Source organism: Grammomys surdaster, unplaced genomic scaffold (genome assembly GCF_004785775.1).
Source record: "Grammomys surdaster isolate TR1022 unplaced genomic scaffold, NIH_TR_1.0 271, whole genome shotgun sequence".
Classification (NCBI taxonomy): Eukaryota; Metazoa; Chordata; class Mammalia; order Rodentia; family Muridae; genus Grammomys; species Grammomys surdaster.
The window spans coordinates 2,062,468-2,080,251 of record NW_021604712.1 but is presented as its reverse complement, the minus strand read 5'-3'; positions in this window follow the sequence as shown (position 1 = coordinate 2,080,251).

Here is a 17,784-nt window from a genome sequence, read left to right as displayed (position 1 = left end):
TTTTTTTTTTTTTTGGTTTTTCGAGACAGGGTTTCTCTGTGTAGCCCCGGCTGTCCTGGAACTCACTCTGTAGACCAGGCTGGCCTCGAACTCTTGAACTCAGAAATCCGCCTGCCTCTGCCTCCCAAGTGCTGGGATTAAAGGCGTGCGCCACCACTGCCTGGCAGTCATACTCATTCTTAATCATGGTCAAGAGAACAGGATTTGTTTGCATAAGAGATTGCCAGTGAACTGACTTGTAAGCTATAAATAGTACCGTTAGCAAGCTTCCTATCTGGGCAGTAAAGAGAAAGATGGTGGCACCTGATAGCTGGAAATGGTTTAGAGATTGCACCTATAAAACAAAGACCTTCTAAAGACATTTAAGGTGGTGATGCTTTAAATGTGTGTGTGTATGCATACATACATATATATATGTATATGTATATATATGTATATATATAATTGTATGTGTATACATATATACATAAGATGTGTTTATGTATTTATTATTGGTGTGTATGTGAGTGCTGGTATTTATGTATGTACCATAGTGCACATGTGGAGGGCAGAGAATAACTTTCAGGGTCATTTCTCTCCTTCCACCGTGGATTCTGGGGAACTTAGATCATTGAGCTTGTGTGGCAAAAGCTTTTACTCACTGAGCCATATTGATGCTTCTTAAAGCTATTAATACAAACCGGAGATGTGGCTCAGTGGTTAAGAGAACGTTCATGCTCTCGTGGATGCCCCAGATTCAATTCGCAGCATCCACACAGCAGCCTGCAAACATCTCTAACTCTAGACCCAAGGGATTCAACACCGTAGTCTAGTCTCTGTATGCACAAGGCACACATGTGGTGAACAAACATACACGCAAACAAAACAGCTATACACAGAAAATACATTTTGAAACTAACTATAATATATAGCTCAGGTCTAGGGATACAACTTAACAGTAAAGGACACACTTAGCTTATGTAATACTCTGAGTTCAATCCCCAGCACTAAAAGATAGATACACAGTAGGTAGAGAAATAATGCCACAAAGCTCAGATCCAAAGATGGAAAAAAGTTTGAACTTGTCTTGACCGATAACCATTTAGGAGCCAGGCATACGAGCACAAACCCCAGGACTTAGTAGAACGAGTAGAAGTTTGAAGCTAGCTGGGTTATTATTAGTAAAACCCTGACTCAAGAAAACAAAAGTGTAGCCGGGAGGTGGTGGCGCATGCCTTTAGTCCCAGCACTTGGGAGGCAGAGGCAGGCGGATTTCTGAGTTCGAGGCTAGCCTGGTCTACCAAGTGAGTTCCAGGACAGCCAGGGCTACACAGAGAAACCCTGTCTTGAAAAACCAAAAAGAAAAAAGAAAAAAGAAAAAAGAAAAAGAAAAGAAAACAAAAGTGTTTGACATGACGGTGCACCAAAGCTTTCCAGGAGTCACAGGCAACTGAACTAATCTTAACGGCAGGTGAGGATATTAATGTAGACTGTGCAGTAGCAATTTGTGAATATTGATCAGATTGAAGAACTCTGCAGGGACTGTGCAATATGCTGAGGACACAGTTTTGAGAAAGGGGTTCTTGCAGTAGCTGGACCCTCAAGCAACAGAAAGAGGATTTTCTACACACACATTAAATTCAGTGTTTTGGGGTTATTTGTCAACTCAAAGAGTTGATCCTAAGGAACATCCTGTAAATCAAACATTGGGAAAGGGCTGGAGAGACGGCTCACCAGTTAAGAGCACTGACTGTTTCTTCCTGAAGACCTGGGTTCAATTCCCAGCATTCACGTGGCAGCTCACAACTATCTATAACGCCAAGATCTGACATTCTCACACAGACATACATACATGTAGGTGCATATAGTATAAAAATAAATAAATTTTAAAACAATGGGAAAAGTCAGTCCACATAAACAAAGTCAGAAAAACAGCAAACTAAAGGGCTACTGAGATGGCTCACGGGGGTAAGGGTGCTTGCCACCAAACTTAATTTTCTGAGTTCGATCCTTGTAACCCATATGGTGGAAGAAGGTAAGCAACTACTGTAGATTGTTGTACATGTGCATATGCGTGCATGTGCATACTCACACACACACACATCAATGAATTAATCAAGCAAACAAACAATGGGGGGGGAGAGAGACAATAATAACAGAGCAAACTAAACCGAGGTACCACCTCAAGACTTATAAAAACAGTATTTTGAGCAGTACACTCTATTCTGAGTGAATACTGGGGAAGTCCAGCAGTTCAAGGCCAGCTTCAGCTTGACAAAGTTCAAGGCTAACCTGGAATACATGACACCTTGTTTACTGTATTCTCCTTTATAATTTATATATGAAATTATACTTTAAATTTGTAATACCAAATATTTTTTCCTTGAGAAAAATTAAGTTGTCTTTATTGGTTTTCCTGTAAAACACCAGGCTATATTAGGCAATGCGATATATTGTATATTTGTAGTTTGTAATCTCTAATACAAGACATCCTTATATAGGTCAATCCTGGAAATACCATTTAATAATAATAATAAAAATAAAAAAAAAAACGGCAGGCCGAGGGTGGACCCCCACTTTAATCCCACCACTTGGGAGGCAGAAACAGGCGATTTCTGAGTTCAAGGCCAGCCTGGTCTACAGATCAAGTTCCGGCAGGGCCGAGGCAAAAAAACAAATCCTTTATTTAAAAAATAAAAAAAAAAAAAAAAAACCTCTGTTTAAATATTCTTTGCAAATAGTTGTAGAGTCTGTTTGTTTTGTAACAGATTTACTTTTTGTTTGCTTGTTTTATGTGTATGAATGCTGTGCCTGCATGTAAGTCTGCTTGCAGCATGCTTGGGTTGTGAATCACCAGGTAGGTGCTGGGAACTGAACTGAACATGGGTCCTCCCTCTGTAAGAGCAAAAAGATCTTTTAAGCATTAAGCCGTCTCTCCAGCCCCCGTTTGTAGTGCTTTAAATGAATAATGATCTCACAAAGTATATTATCTCTAGGCTGAAGTTATAAGTAGCTCTGTTTGTAAGACATCAAGCACAAAATGACTGAAACAACCCATTTTGTCTGTATAATTAATTCAACACGTTTCCATGATTTTAGGAATTATTGCTTTCTAGAGTCTCAAAATGTAAAATTAAAATGTGAAGGTTGTAATTTAATTCCTGGCCTATTGCCTCTATGTCCCATTTAAAATAAAACATGTTCTCCTCTCTCTCTCTCTCTCTCTCTCTCTCTCTCTCTCTCTCTCTCTCTCTCTCTCTCTCTGAGTGTGTGTGTGTGTGGGGGGGTCAGTGCGCTGGTCCTCCTTTTCACCCTTGTTTTGACAGGGTGTATTTGTTGTTTTCGAAGTGTGTATACCAGGCTAGCTGGCTGAGTGCTTTGGGGAATTCTCCATTTTTCTTCTGCCCTTAGAAACACTGAGACTACAGGAGCTCACAGTAAGCATTCAGCTTTTCATATGGGGTCTGGGGATTCAAACCCAGGTCCCCATAATTACATGGCAAGCGCTATAACCACTGAACTATCTCTCCAGACTCATATTAGCTTTTCTTACTTTCTCTCTCTCTCTCTCCTTTTTTTATCATCTACTTCTTTAGTGTGGGAAGGGATATATGTACACATGTGGAGGTCAGACAACAACTTTATCAGAATCTGTTTTCTCCTTCCATCCTCTAGGATTCAAGGATCAAACTCAGGCTTCATAGCAAGTACCCTTACCCTAAGAGCCATCCTGTTACTACACCTGCCATCTGCCCCCCCAAACACACACACACACAATTAACCTTTACCAGAAAATAAGGTTATATATTGCATACTGATGACTACATTTTGACATGATATCTTCTTAATAAAAGTTACAGCCTGGCAGTGGTGGCACATGCCTTTAGTTCCAGCACTCAGGAGGCAAAGGCAGTTCCAGGACAGCCTGGTCTACAAAGCGATTTCCAGGACAGGTAGGGCTACACAGAGACTCGAAAATAAATAAAATAAAAAGTTATAGATGCAGATTTTTCATCAAGCATCCTTACCAAATCAGTTGTTTCACCTGCCCCCCAACCCCCACACTAACTTTTAATGGAAAATAAGGTGGTATGTTGATGGTTGACTTTTGGTCTGATACTCTCTTAATAAAGTTATAGCTGTGGTTGTGTGGGAGTGTTAAGCAACACTACCAATGGCAGCAAGCACTTCTGCAATCCTCAGCTGACTGGCTGTAAGCAGAAGGTGAAGTTTGGTCTTTCTCAGATGGGTTCTTGAAAAGAAACTCTTAAGTAGGTTATTCCAATATCAAAGGCAGAGAGATGAATTATGGATGAGTTGGGTGGATGGAGCTGATCAGATAAAAATGCAAAATTTCTAGGCCAAAACTAATCCAATTAAATCAAAGCTCAAAAGCCATGCAACACTAAAGAGCCCGTTTATTAATAATATGAAATAGAATTAATAATCATAATATCTGAAGAAGTCATTACAGCCAGCATGATAAGGCCCTGCTGATAGGCATCTGAGGGTTTTGCACCAGATATCTCTCAAGAAAATGTTACATTCGTGGCTTCAAGCGTCTGAAAACAAACGAAGGCTCACCAGCCCCAAGGTCGCAAACCTCAGCCGCAGTGAGATTCTATTCTCCACCTATGGATTGAGCAAAGACAGAGAGAAACAAAACCGGAGGGATGAAAATACTTGTAGGAGCAAAGGCCTGTTGGAAAACACTTAGCAAAACACACCAGACTCCGACCTAGCAATACCATGTGACTCTCAAAAGAGAAAAGTCAAGTCACAAGGACATGCTGTGTCACTCATCCAGGCCTTTCATCCCAGCTCTGGAGAGTTTGAGTCTTGAAGATCTTGAGTTCTAGACCAGACTGGACTACGTGAGACCCTGCCTTCAAAACAAGTAATAAATTTATAAAAATAACATCAATAAAATGAAGAGAAATTGAAAGGTGCTGTTAAGGCAGAAGCCTGGAGGTGGGATAGAGTGGTGGGGAAGAAGGCGCAAAACAAAAACCAGACAGTGACAAACAAGCAAAAAATAAAATTGCCATGGTAATTAACTGCACTTGCAAGTTTCTTACCTCTCTCCCCCTTCTTATTCTTTTTTTCTCTCCCTCCCCCTTTTGCTCCCCTCCTTTTCTCTTACCCTCTCTCCTCTCCTCTCACCCTCTCTCTCCCCTCCTCTCACCCTCTCTCTTCCCTCCTTTCTCTGCCTCTCTGTCTCTCTGTCTCTGTCTCTCTCCCTCTTTGTCTGTTTCCCCCCCCCCCCCCTTTTTAGCTGTGACATCTTTAGTTTTTCAGCAGTCAGAGTGCCTTTATCTCTTTCTAGATCTTGAAGATCGAAGGACACGTTTTTTGAGGCTGGCACCTGTCTTACTCTAGATTACCTTCGGTGGCCAGTAGCCACTTATTTTCAGTCATTTTCTGCTGAAGAGGTGAGCTGGCGAGGTGCCAAGAGGAAGTCTATTACAGTTTTCAAAATGCAGCTTTTGTTTCATATCTCGTTTGCTCAATGCCAAGGTAAAGATTAAGAGAGATGCTGCCCCATCTGTTTTGCTTAATATAAAAGAGCTCAGGAATGTTCCAGAACATACGGCCACTAGTCACTATTGGATATAGAGCACAAAGTTGCCGGGAGGTGGGACACGAGTGAAGGAATTACATAAAAGCTGTTTTCCTTTCTGAAAGTAGCAGGATGAGTTTGTTTTGTGTTGATCGCAGTCCTGCGGATGAAAAGGTCAGTCTAGACAGAAGTATAAACAAGCCTGTTCCTGGTGCTGGCACGTTCCCTCAGTGGTTAAGAGCAGCCACAGCTCTTGCAGAGGACGAGGGCTCCATTCCCACCACATATATGGTAGCTCATAGCCCACAACAACTCTGTCTCCAAGGCATCTGATGCCTCCTGCCCAGGATGCATTCTGACCTCTGAGGCTTCCTGCACATGGAGTACATAGACATATACCTAGGTGTGCACGTGCACATGTGCCCACATATACCCACACGTGCGCGCACACACACATACACAAATTAAATGCAAAAGAGAAGTCTGTTCCTGACTAAAAATAACACAAAGCTGCTCTAAGAAAGCCTTGTGATGGAATATTTCCCAGCTTGGTTGGAGGTGTAGCTCGATAGAAAACCCTTTGTTTGCTATCAGAAGGCCCAGGTTTCATCCCCTAGCACTATGGCACACACACACACACACACAGAGAGAGAGAGAGAGAGAGAGACTCCTCCACTCCTTCCTATCTGGTTGAAGGGGACTTAACTACAAAAATTCCCTTCACGGAAAAAATTCAACAGACCTAATAAAAATAAGTTAGGCTAGCAGGATGGAAACAGGAAACATATATTAAACCAGAAACTCAGAGTTGAGTTGCAGTTACTAGGTGAGTGAATGTAGATCCACGTGTACCAACTGGGATATTCCAGACTGCCTGCCGGCTGCCAAGCTGGGACAAGAAATCCAGGAAGACAGCCAGGAAAAATCTAGAGGTCCACATAGCCAAGAAGAGCACGGGTGTGCTTTGCAGTACAGATCTAGGCCTCAGTGTTGGTCCTCGGTAAGAAGGGGAGTGGGGGGAGGGGGAGGGGAAGGGGAAGGAAATGGAGGAGAAACAAACATGAAGACTAAGGAGAGAAGACTTAACAAAAGTTGAAAAGGAAGATGAGAGATAAGGAAGAAAAATGAACAACAGTTCCAAATAACAGAAGCACAGCAGCACGTGGTGGTGGGGGGGCAGGAGGATGGGGGCTTCAGCATCATCCTTGACTGTAGAGCAAGCTCAAGGGCGGTTTGGGCTCCAGGAGACTCTATCTCACAAAGCAAAACCAGGGCTGGCAAAATGGCTCGGTAGCCAAAGCGAAGTACAAGGCTGACAGCTATTTTCAATCTCACAGAAGCCTCATAGTGCTGAGGGAACACCCCTCAGAAGGTGTCTCTTAATCTTCACATGAAAAATGGCACATGTATGCCCTATGCACATATAAAACACAATAATAATGGGGGGAAAAGCTGGGCGGTGGTGGTGGCGCACGCCTTTAATCCCAGCACTTGGGAGGCAGGGGCAGGCAGATTTCTGAGTTCGAGGACAGCCTGGTCTACAGAGTGAGTTCCAGGACAGCCAGAGATACACAGAGAAACCCTGTCTCGAAAAACCAAAAACAAAAAAAAGGAAGAAAAAAAAGTCTTTGAAAAGGAGGAGGACTCTGTCTCAAAACACAAAAACAAACAGCAACAATAAAAAAAAAATAATTGTAAGAGACATAAAAATGATCCAGGAGGTTAAAAGTGCTTGTTAAGCAAGTTTGACGAACTGAACTTGATTTCTAAAATGGTGAAAGGGGAGAACTGACTTCAGAAAAAGTAGTCCTCTGACCTCCAAATGTGTGTCACTCCACCGCGCACTCGAGTGTACTCACTCTCTCGCTCACACGCATGCACGCACGCAGTAGAGTGCACACCGTGGACACTAACAGATCAGAGGAGGATATCAGGTGTCCTACTCTCTGTCTTTGCCTCATTCCCTTGAGACAAGGATACTCACCACCGCACCTGAAGCTAGGCTGGTGGCCAGCGAACCCTAACATTGTATTTCTGTAATGCTCCCCATGGTTGTGGTCACAGGAACGTAGGGCCACGCCCAGCCTTTTCTGTGGGTCCCTGGGATTCAGATTCTGGTCTTCCTGCTCTCATACTAGTTAAGCCAGTCCCTCAGGTCGTTATTCTTTATTTTGTAGAGGCGGTGTCTCATTGTAGCCCAGACTGACCTGGAACTCCCTCTGTCACCCAGAATGGCTTTGAGGTGAGGAGGATCTTCCTACCGTAGCCTTCTAAGTGACCCAACATGCCTGATTAACCTTATTGACACTGAAAAACACAGTTTTCTAGATTGTCTAAGACAGAAAATAGACCAAACCAACGCTATAATGCTGCTGGACTGATCTTTAAAGGTATTTATGTATTTCGATTTTTATAAAAGTACATAACAAAATCTACCGTTTTGACTGTTTTCATAAGCGTACAGTTTCCTGGTACTGAGCGCACTCCCGTACGATGTAACCATCACCTCAGTCACCTCCACAATTCTTCACTGCAGTTATTTTCAAGTGAGAGGGCTGCTGTTTTCAAGTTTGGGAAGGGAACTCCATTATACAAGAAGGAAAACAGGTGAGCAAAGTCAGCCATGTGTCTGATCCACAGGGAGGCTTCACTAAGGCTGAGAGGGTGAGCAGGCTACAGCCCTGCTTTCAGGGACAGCCCTAGTATTGGGCTGTCTGTGCCAAGCTGAAGAAACCAAGCACCAGAATGGAGTAGGCAAGCAGGGGGCCAGGCTTATCCTAAACCCAGCACCTATAACTCTTTAAGTCAATGTCTGGTTAGAGGCCAAAACAGTAGTAGGTTCAGTGTTGCTTTAATTCAAAGTCACATGGACTGGGGATGTAGCTCGGTTGCTAGAGCAATTATCTAGCATGCCTGAGGTCCTGGGTTCAATCTCCAGCATTATTTAAAGCAGGCATGATAGCCCAGGTTTATAATCCCAGAATCCAGATCGCTACTGGTTCAAGGTCAGGGTGGGCACAGAGTAGGGCTGCCAGCAATGAGCACAGTGGGGAAAACCCAGATTCACAATTGACACTGTCACCAACAGCTGCCTGAGGAGTTGTGTTGAGAAACCTCCACCCAGGTGAAACTTGCATTTGTGGGTTTTGATGAAGAAAGGAGATAGCCAATGAGAAGTAGAGTTGGATTTTATAAGAAACAGGAAGAAAAGTGTTGCAAAAAAAAAAAAAAAAACCATAAAAAGACGTGGCAGCATGGATGTAGGCTTTTTCAGGGGAGAATTTCACCCAAGCGTCTTTACCATGAGGGTACATGGGACTTCGGGAGCTCAGGACTCATAGCTCCAAGGGCTGCTAAGTACTACTTCCGCCCACCCACAACCACCCTGCTTCGTTTTAAGTTTGCTCAAAGAGTGTAGTTTATATCCACCTTACAGAGTTTCCTTAGTAAACAAAGTTATAATACCTCTGTTACAACTTTCCAGGGGCGGGGTGTCTAGGTTTGGGAGAGAAGGGGAGTGTCTTTCTTTCTTTCTTTCTTTCTTTCTTTCTTCCTTTCTTCCTTTCTTCCTTTCTTCCTTTCTTCCTTCCTTCCTTCCTTCCTTCCTTCCTTCCTTTCTTTCTTTCGAAAAATCTAAAAAAACAAAATCCAAAACAGAAGGACAAAAATAAACAAATAGATATTTAATTTTTTCATTATTTATTTATTTATTTATTTATTTATTGGTTTTTTGAGACAGGGTTTTTCTGTGTAGCCCTGGCTGTCCTGAAACTCACTCTGTAGACCAGGCTGGCTTTGAACTCAGAAATCCACCTGCCTCTGCCTCCCAAGTGCTGGGACTAAAGGCGTGTGCCACCACCGCCCAGCCAAGCATCAATTTACTTTTCAAAACGTATTTAATTTTCTGTATATGCATATTTTCCCTCCATGTATTATATGTCTGCCACGTTCGTGCTCATTGTCCTTGGAGCCGAAACAGAGCATTGGCTTCTGAGGAACTGGAGTTACTGATGGTTGTGAGCAGCCACCTGAGTGCCCAGAACCCAATCTGGGTCCTCCTAATAGCAAATGCTCCTCCCCACTGAAATGTCCCTCCAGCCACCTTCCCTTTTCTTTTCTTGAGACATGCTTTAATTAGCCCAGGCTTGCCCCCAACTCATTTCATAGCCAAGAGTAACCTTGACTTTTTTGATTAATTTAAGAAATACTAAGTATGTATGTATAAGGATTGTGTGCACAGGAGTGCAGGTACCCACAGAGGTCAGAGGCATCAGATCCTGTGGAGCTGTAAGTCGCTGGAGGCTATGAGTCACCGTACCATCTGACCTGGATACTAGAAACCAGACCTGAGTCCTCTGGAGGAACAGTACATAGTATGTACTCTAAACCAATGAGCTATCTCTAGCCCTGACCTTGAACTTCTTTCTAATCCCCTTTCACCCACCTCCTGAGTAACCCAGTAATCTTATACCCAGTTTTATGCAATACAAAGGACCAAACCCAGGACTTTGTACATGCTGGGCAAACATTCTACAAACTGAACTGCTGAGCCAGCTCATGAGTCAAGCTTTTGTACAAACCACAGACTCCAGTGGCTTGGGTAGGTGGAAGGAGTTGGGGAGCACACCTAGCAACACTGTAACTGTAGACATTGAAGGCTGTTCACTTCATAACTATTAATCTTTCTGTCTCTCTCAGCTCACTGTTGAAGTGTAGAGAACTATCACACACCGTGGTCTCACTGTTAAAAGACTTCTGCTCTATCATGGCCGACAGCACTTAGGGGCTGGGCTCTCTGCTGTATCTGAAATGAAGAATCCTTGAAGGTGCTCTCCCACAACAACCTGACCCCTAAGGCTGGCAGCCAAGAGAAACCCCTCACGCAAAACTAGGCAGAACCCAGCTTTCCATGGCTTTTCTGAGAAAAAAAAAAAAAGCTTTGATGTCAGGGAGTTAATCTGAGCTGAGTTAGGCAACCCACAGTTTTATTCCACAAACAGTCATTCAGGTTAGATTCAGAAAGCTGCCTGAACTCGCTTTCCACTTTGCTCTGGACTATAAAGCCAGGCCTCCTGCTGCATGAGTCACAGGACTGTCTGGTCTCTGGGACTGAAGGTCGTCTTGGAAAAGATGACAATGTCGTCTTTAGCTAAAGATGCTGGGAAAAGCACACCGAGTTGTTAGCTACAACAGACCGACAATCAGTTGAGCAGCCTTCTGGAGACATTTTTTTTCTGAGCTGTCTCCTGGCTTAGCTTATGAATTCTTTTTGACTGCAGTCCTAAGAGGAAAGGCCAGCAGTAATAGATGCTTTGTTGGCCCGAGGAAGGTGTACATAAACTCACCTCCCCCATCCTGCATGACGTAAGAGTTCTTAGAGGAGCATGTGCAGCTGCCGCAAAGATGAGAGCTAATGGATTTTGTTCGGCTTCTCAGAGCTTCAGATCTGAAACAACCTTAACAGCCAACGTGGGGGTGGGGTGGAGACACAGGGACACAGACATGATGTCAGGACAAGAACAATGCAGTTCCATCAAATACACATCACTGTAAAAAAAAAAAAAAGTACAGTCCCTTAAGGAAAGCATGCATTAGGTATTGGTAAAGAGTAATCTAAAAGCTACACTGTTTATTAGGAATAAAAGTGAAGATCAGGAGCGCCTCAAACTGAAGCCCGGAACTCAAGTGCGCTACAGTGATAAAGGGAGAGGCTGAGATGGAGAAATCTTCACGTTTTCCCTCCATGTCCAACCTTCAGCTCACCCATAAGCAGTACCGGGCAATAAGAAGGCACTTCCGGTTAGACCCCAACCCGTCGGAGAAGACTCTGCAGGCCTTGGCTGATGCACTCAACCTGAAAAAGAAACACGTCAAGGCCTGGTTTCACAAGATGCAGAATCAGAGGGTGCGCTACTTGCTTTCTAAGATCTACAGGCAGCAGAGAATGTTGTGTCGCCAGTATGTATCAAGAGCGACCAGGCAGACGAACCCCAAGGAGTCCTCTCAAAATGACCCTGGACTCCCAGAAGCTTTGGAAGCCTTGAAGAATCTCACACTCTCTGGATTCCAAAGCACAGTTGGTCCGTCACAGGATTGCTGACTTCAACTTAACTTCCTTGTTGGGGCAGGGGACGTTGGGATTTATGTCTATGGAAGGTATATTAATAATAAAGTTTGCATTTATAGAAACTAAAAAAAAAAAAAGTGAAGATCAAAGCAGAACATTTAGTAGCTACATAACATGTGTTTTTAAAAATGTGTATCTAAGCCGGGCCGTGGTGGCGCACGCCTTTAATCCCAGCACTTGGGAAGCAGAGACAGGCGGATTTCTGAGTTCGAGAGTTCGAGGCCAGCCTGGTCCACAGAGTAAGTTCCAGGACAGCCAGGGCTACACAGAGAAACCCTGTCTCGGAAAAAAAAAAAAATGTGTATCTATGGTTATATATGCAAGAATATTTTTGTTTGGATATACAAGGATGAGGCTGGCTCAAGCAGTGGGTATGCAGGCGGAGATGAGATAAAGAGACATATGCAGGTGCTGGGGGAGGTGCCTTAGTCGGTAAAGTACTTGCCACATGAGCATGAGGACATAAGTTCGATTCCCATAACCCACATAAAAAGCTGAGTCTACTATAACCCACTTGTAATCCCAGGATAGGTAGAAAAGGGCAGAACTTTGGGACTTTAGTGGTCCAGCACCCTGGCTTAACTGGTGAGCCCTGGTCCCAGTGAGAGACTGTGTCTCAAAAAAAACAAGTTTGGAGCAGACAGGGTGATCACTCAGCAGGTAAAGTGACCACTGCCAAGCCTGAGGTGAATCCATGGGACCCACGTGGTAGACGAAGAAAGAGAATCGATTCCCAAAATTTGTCCTCTGTCCTTCACATACACACACACACACACACACACACACACACACTCACATACACACTTGGACATATCACATACACGCACATACATGTACACATTCACACACACATAGATACACTCTCAGGTGTGCACACACATACATACACATTCATATACACAAACAGATGCACAGACATACACGCATACACTCATACACACATACACACACAGGGACACACACTAAAATAATGTAAGTTTTTAAGCTATTAAAAAACAAGAACAACGGTGGTGGCACACGCCTTTAATCCCAGCACTTGGGAGGCAGAGGCAGGCGGATTTCTGAGTTCGAGGCCAGCCTGGTCTACAGAGTGAGTTCCAGGACAGTCAGGGCTACACAGAGAAACCCTGTCTTGAGAAACCCTGTCTCAAAAAACAAAACAAAATGAAACAAACGAACAAACAAAACCCATAGCCTGACATATTACAGTTTTAGAGCAGGTAGGATGGTTCAGTAGCTAAAGCAGCCCACTGGGAAGCCTGAGGTGAAGCTATGGGAGACCTGTGGTAGATGAAGACAGAGTGTGAGGCTGGCTAACTGGATAACCAAGCCATTTTGTAGTTGTTTACTTAAAATTGAGACAAGGTGTTGGTGCATCAGAGCTCAGGCTGACCTTACACTCCTCACCATCCTGTCTTAGCATTCCGAGTGCTAAGATTGCTGGACTCAACCACCATGCCTATCTCTAAGTATTTTACTTATTTATTTATTTATTTATTTATTTATTTATTTAGATAGGGTCTTTTTATGTAGTCCTGTAGAGCTCACTATGTGGATGAGACTGGCCATGAATTCACAGAAATCCTCCTGCCTCTGCCTTCCAAATGCTAGGATTAAAAGCCCAGGCCCATCTTTTTTGTTGGTGGTGTGTCTTGCATTGTGGTTTGTTTATGTTTTGGTTGGGGGGCGGTTGTCTTGTTTTGTTTTGAGATAAGCTTTCCCTGGCTGTCCTGGAACATACTTTGCAGAGCTGAGGCTGGCCTCAAACTCAAAGATCTGCCTGTCACTACCTCCAGAGTTCTAGGACTAAAGCTTCTTGGCAGTGCTTTTTAGATTCTAGCCAAAATTGGTTATGATGTAGTCTCCATGTAACCTGTGGTGGTCTGAATATGAAATACAGCTCCCTCTACCACCACCTCCCACCAATAGGCTTATATGTTTGAATACTCGGCTTTTAGTTCGTGGAATTATTTGGTAGAATTAGGAGGTGTGGCCTTATTAGAGGAGATATGGCACTTCAGGTAGGCTTTTTGGTTTCAAAAGCCCCATGCCCTCCCTTCCCAATTAGCTGTTTGTGGGTCAGATGTAAGCCCTTAGCTACTATTGCCATACCTGCCTGTCTCCTGCAGTGCTCCCTGCCATTCTGGACATAGACCCTATCTCTCTAGAACCATTAGGCCCAAATTAAATGCTTCCTTTTACAAGTTGCCTTGGACATGTTGTTTTATTATGGAAATATAGTTTATTTTAAACCAAAGAAAGCGAAGCAGAAACGCTCTATTAAAAGGGAAGGGAAGGTGGTATGAACTGTGGTAAATAGGAAGGCTCCTAAGCTGAGAAATAATTCCTTTTCTTTCTTTTTTTTTTTTTTGGTTTTTCGAGACAGGGTTTCTCTGTGTAGTCCTGGCTGTCCTGGAACTCACTCTGTAGACCAGGCTGGCCTCGAACTCAGAAATCCGCCTTCCTCTGCCTCCCAAGTGCTGGGATTAAAGGTGTGTGCCACCACTGCCTGGCATAATTCCTTTTCTTATTATTATTAATTCTTTTTTCATGTGGGGAGGTTATTTGAGGAGCTGGGGAGAGGGGAAATATGATCAAAATATATATTTTACATTTACATATACATATATATACATATTATCCGTATATGTATATATACAAACACACATACAATACGTGTGTGCTTTGCCTGCATGTGTGTCTGTGTACAATGCATGTGCAGTGCACACAGAGGCCAGAAACAATTGCTGGATCAGCTGGGCCTGGGGTTGCAGATGATTGTGAGTTGCTATGTAGGTGCTGGGAATTGAACCAGGGTCTTCTGGGAGAGCAACCAGTACTCTTAACTGCTGAGCCACCTCTACAGTCCTGAAAAAAAAAATGCACCTAGAGGAAAATGTGCAGGTGCATGTGCTTCTAGCATAAGGTAGGACTCCAGTCTGCTGAGCCCAAAAAGAGGCAGTGGAGAGAGTAAGAACAGGAGAAGGGATTAGGGAGACCATGAATAGCACAATGGACCCTGAGCCTGGCAGTGGCAGGGAGGCAGAGGCAGGCCTGGTCTACAGAGTAAATTCCAGGACAGCAGGGCTATACAGAGAAACCCTGTCTCAAAAAGAAAAAAAAAAAATCAATGAAAGTGATGAATTTCATTTTTTTGTTTTTTGTTTTGTTTTGTTTTTTGTTTTGTTTTTTGTTTTTTCCCAAACAGGGTTTCGATGTGAAGCCTCGGCTGTCCTGGAACTAGTTCTATAGACCAGGCTGGTCTCAAACCCTGAGATCCATCCGCTTTGCCTGCCTCTGCCCCCTGAGTGCTGGGACCACCAATACCACCATCACAGTACGGTAAACTTCTAAAAAATATTTTTTTTTCTGGTTCTGGTGGCATATGACCTTAATCTTGTGCCTTGGAAGGCACAAGAAGGCAGATCATTGTGAGTTTGACATCAGCTTTGTCTACAATAATGCTCCAGGCTAGCCAGAGCTGTATAGAGAGACCCTGTCACAGAATAACAAAACTAATTTTCTTCGATCTTGCAAAAAAGCCTGACAACGGTTTAATCCCTAGAATCTATAAGGTGAAAGGACAGAGCATACGACCTACACACATCACATGGACACACTCATACTCACACTCATACTCACAAACACAGACACACACAGATATACACCAGATACACATGCACACACACCACAAACATACATGCATGCTCTCTCTCTCTCTCTCTCTCTCTCTCTCTCTCTCTCTCTCACACACACAAACACACACTGAAAAGTAAAATTAAAATGTATAAAATATAAGCCTCATGGCCTACAACAGTCTCCAAGAGTAAGAAACCTAGGACCACTCCACCCACCCCAGCTCTACCCACCTCAGAAAGGAAGGGAGAGGCCCTCAGCTGCCGTTATCTCTGACTCAACTCAACCCCCTACACCGAGCAGCTCCCCACACAATTTCCATCTCATACTACCCCACCTGCACCCCACCGCCTCTAGAAGTAGGGGACTCCTTTAAGGAGCCTCTTTTAAATATCATCAGTAAAGTTCACAGCACCTGGAGGGGAAAGGAAACTCTGAATACAGCAGATTGCTCTGCATAATGGGGGTGGGTCTCATTCAAACTGTCACAGGCTTTGTCCTCATTCCCTGCACACACCCCAGGGAAGAGGGAACTTCAGCTGTGGCCTTTTGATTTGAACTTGACTCTTCCCTGGGTCTCCAGCGTGTTAGTTTACCCCCACAGTTTTAGATTTCTTGGACAATTTCCAAAAATCAATCTCTATAAAAATTTATACATGCCGGGTGGTGGTGGTGCACGCCTTTAATCCCAGCACTTGGGAGGCAGAGGCAGGCGGATTTCTGAGTTCGAGAGTTCCAGGCTAGCCTGGTCTACAGAGTGAGTTCCAGGACAGCCAGGGCTACTCAGAGAAACCCTGTCTCGGAAAAAAAAGAAATTTATATATGCTTTTGTTTTTTTCTGGAGATCCATTACTGGTCTAACCTAGTGTACTAGATTGACCCAAATAAGGAGATTCTAGAAGTTCCTTCTTTAAATCTTAATCATAGAAAATGTATCTCCAGAGACTGCGTGTGCTACCTGCCTGGAAAAGCCTTCTGCAGGGTGGTGGACATCAGCCTGATCCATTACCCGCCAGGGACTCATCTGTCAAAAAAGCTGCATTCAACAGTGCAGAAATAAGCCTTTCATTAGCGGAAAATGCTAGTTGGCTCCTGTGACACGGGACTGTATCTGGTAAAACTTAATTATGCTTCTAGCTACATAAATTAGTTCAAATAAATACGTTTGAAAATACCCGATTACCATCTTGAACCTACAGAGAATTAATTGCAAGAAAGCAAATTACTAATGAGTTAAGAAAAAAAATTAATTTTCTCACTGTATCTCCCACAAAGATTAGTGCTTTGCGCGGTTATTTTATTTGCTAGTTCTTCAGGACAAAATGCTATTTCCTTAATCAACACATCAGAAATTTCTTCTTTTTTTTGTTTTTTGTTTTGTTTTTGTTTTTGTTTTGAGACAGGGTTTCTCTGTGTAGCCCTGGCTGTCCTGGAACTCACTCTGTAGACCAGGCTGGCCTCGAACTCAGAAATCCGCCTGCCTCTGCCTCCCAAGTGCTGGGACTAAAGGCGTGCGCCACCACCGCCCAGCACATCAGAAATTTCTACACTTCCAGAATAAGAGAAAGACAATCTACTGGGAATGAAGGGAGTGCTGGAAACGGCCTAAGTCTTTCCCCCTTATTCCCTTACCATGGACACACACACGCATAGACACACACAGACACAACAACAATCTACTGGGAATGGAGGGAGTGCTGGAAACGGCCTAAGTCTTTCCCCCTTATTCCCTTACCATGGACACACACACACAGACACACACACAGACACGCACAGACACAGACACACACTGACACACAGACACAGACACAGACACACACACACAGACACACACACACTCCCTCCCTCCCTCCCTCCCTCCCTCTCGGGCTTAAGCGTTTCCCCAGCTGCGGTCAACTAAATATATCTTGGGCCGTGTTTTCATTTCTTCACCCCTCTCTTGAGCCAATCGGAAGAACAGAAATAGCTCGGAGCCCCCTGGGAGGGCATGCGGAGGTACCGCCTGCTTACAGGGCTTCTCAGGCTCCTCCTGCTCTGGCCGGGACGCCTGCAGGCTGGAAGCCCAGGCTGCGTGCGCACTGCGGCTCTGAGGAGTAGGGGCGTGCAGGGGTTAACGTGGCTGCAGCTTATTCCGGCACCACCTGGGCCTCGGCATCAGTGACTCATTGTTTCCGCCCTTAGCTGGCCCAGCTCTGCGTGGTGGTGTCAGTAACCCAAGCAAAGGAAAAAAAATTTTTTTCTCCTCTTTTCTACATAGTTTTCTCAAGCTAAGTATAGAAGCAGGGACGTAGGGTCTTTCTTCTGCGGCAGCTGTAGCCAAGGTTTATTTGCGGCTCCCTTTGAGCTGTCCAGGGGAGGACAAAGGTTTAAATTTACAGTCTACAAAACAGAAAGAGGCCGAAAGCCAGGGTTCCCTTAGTTGATGGCTGGGTCATGGTTCTAGAAAAGAAAGCAAACATAGAGAGGCAGGCAGATTTCTGAG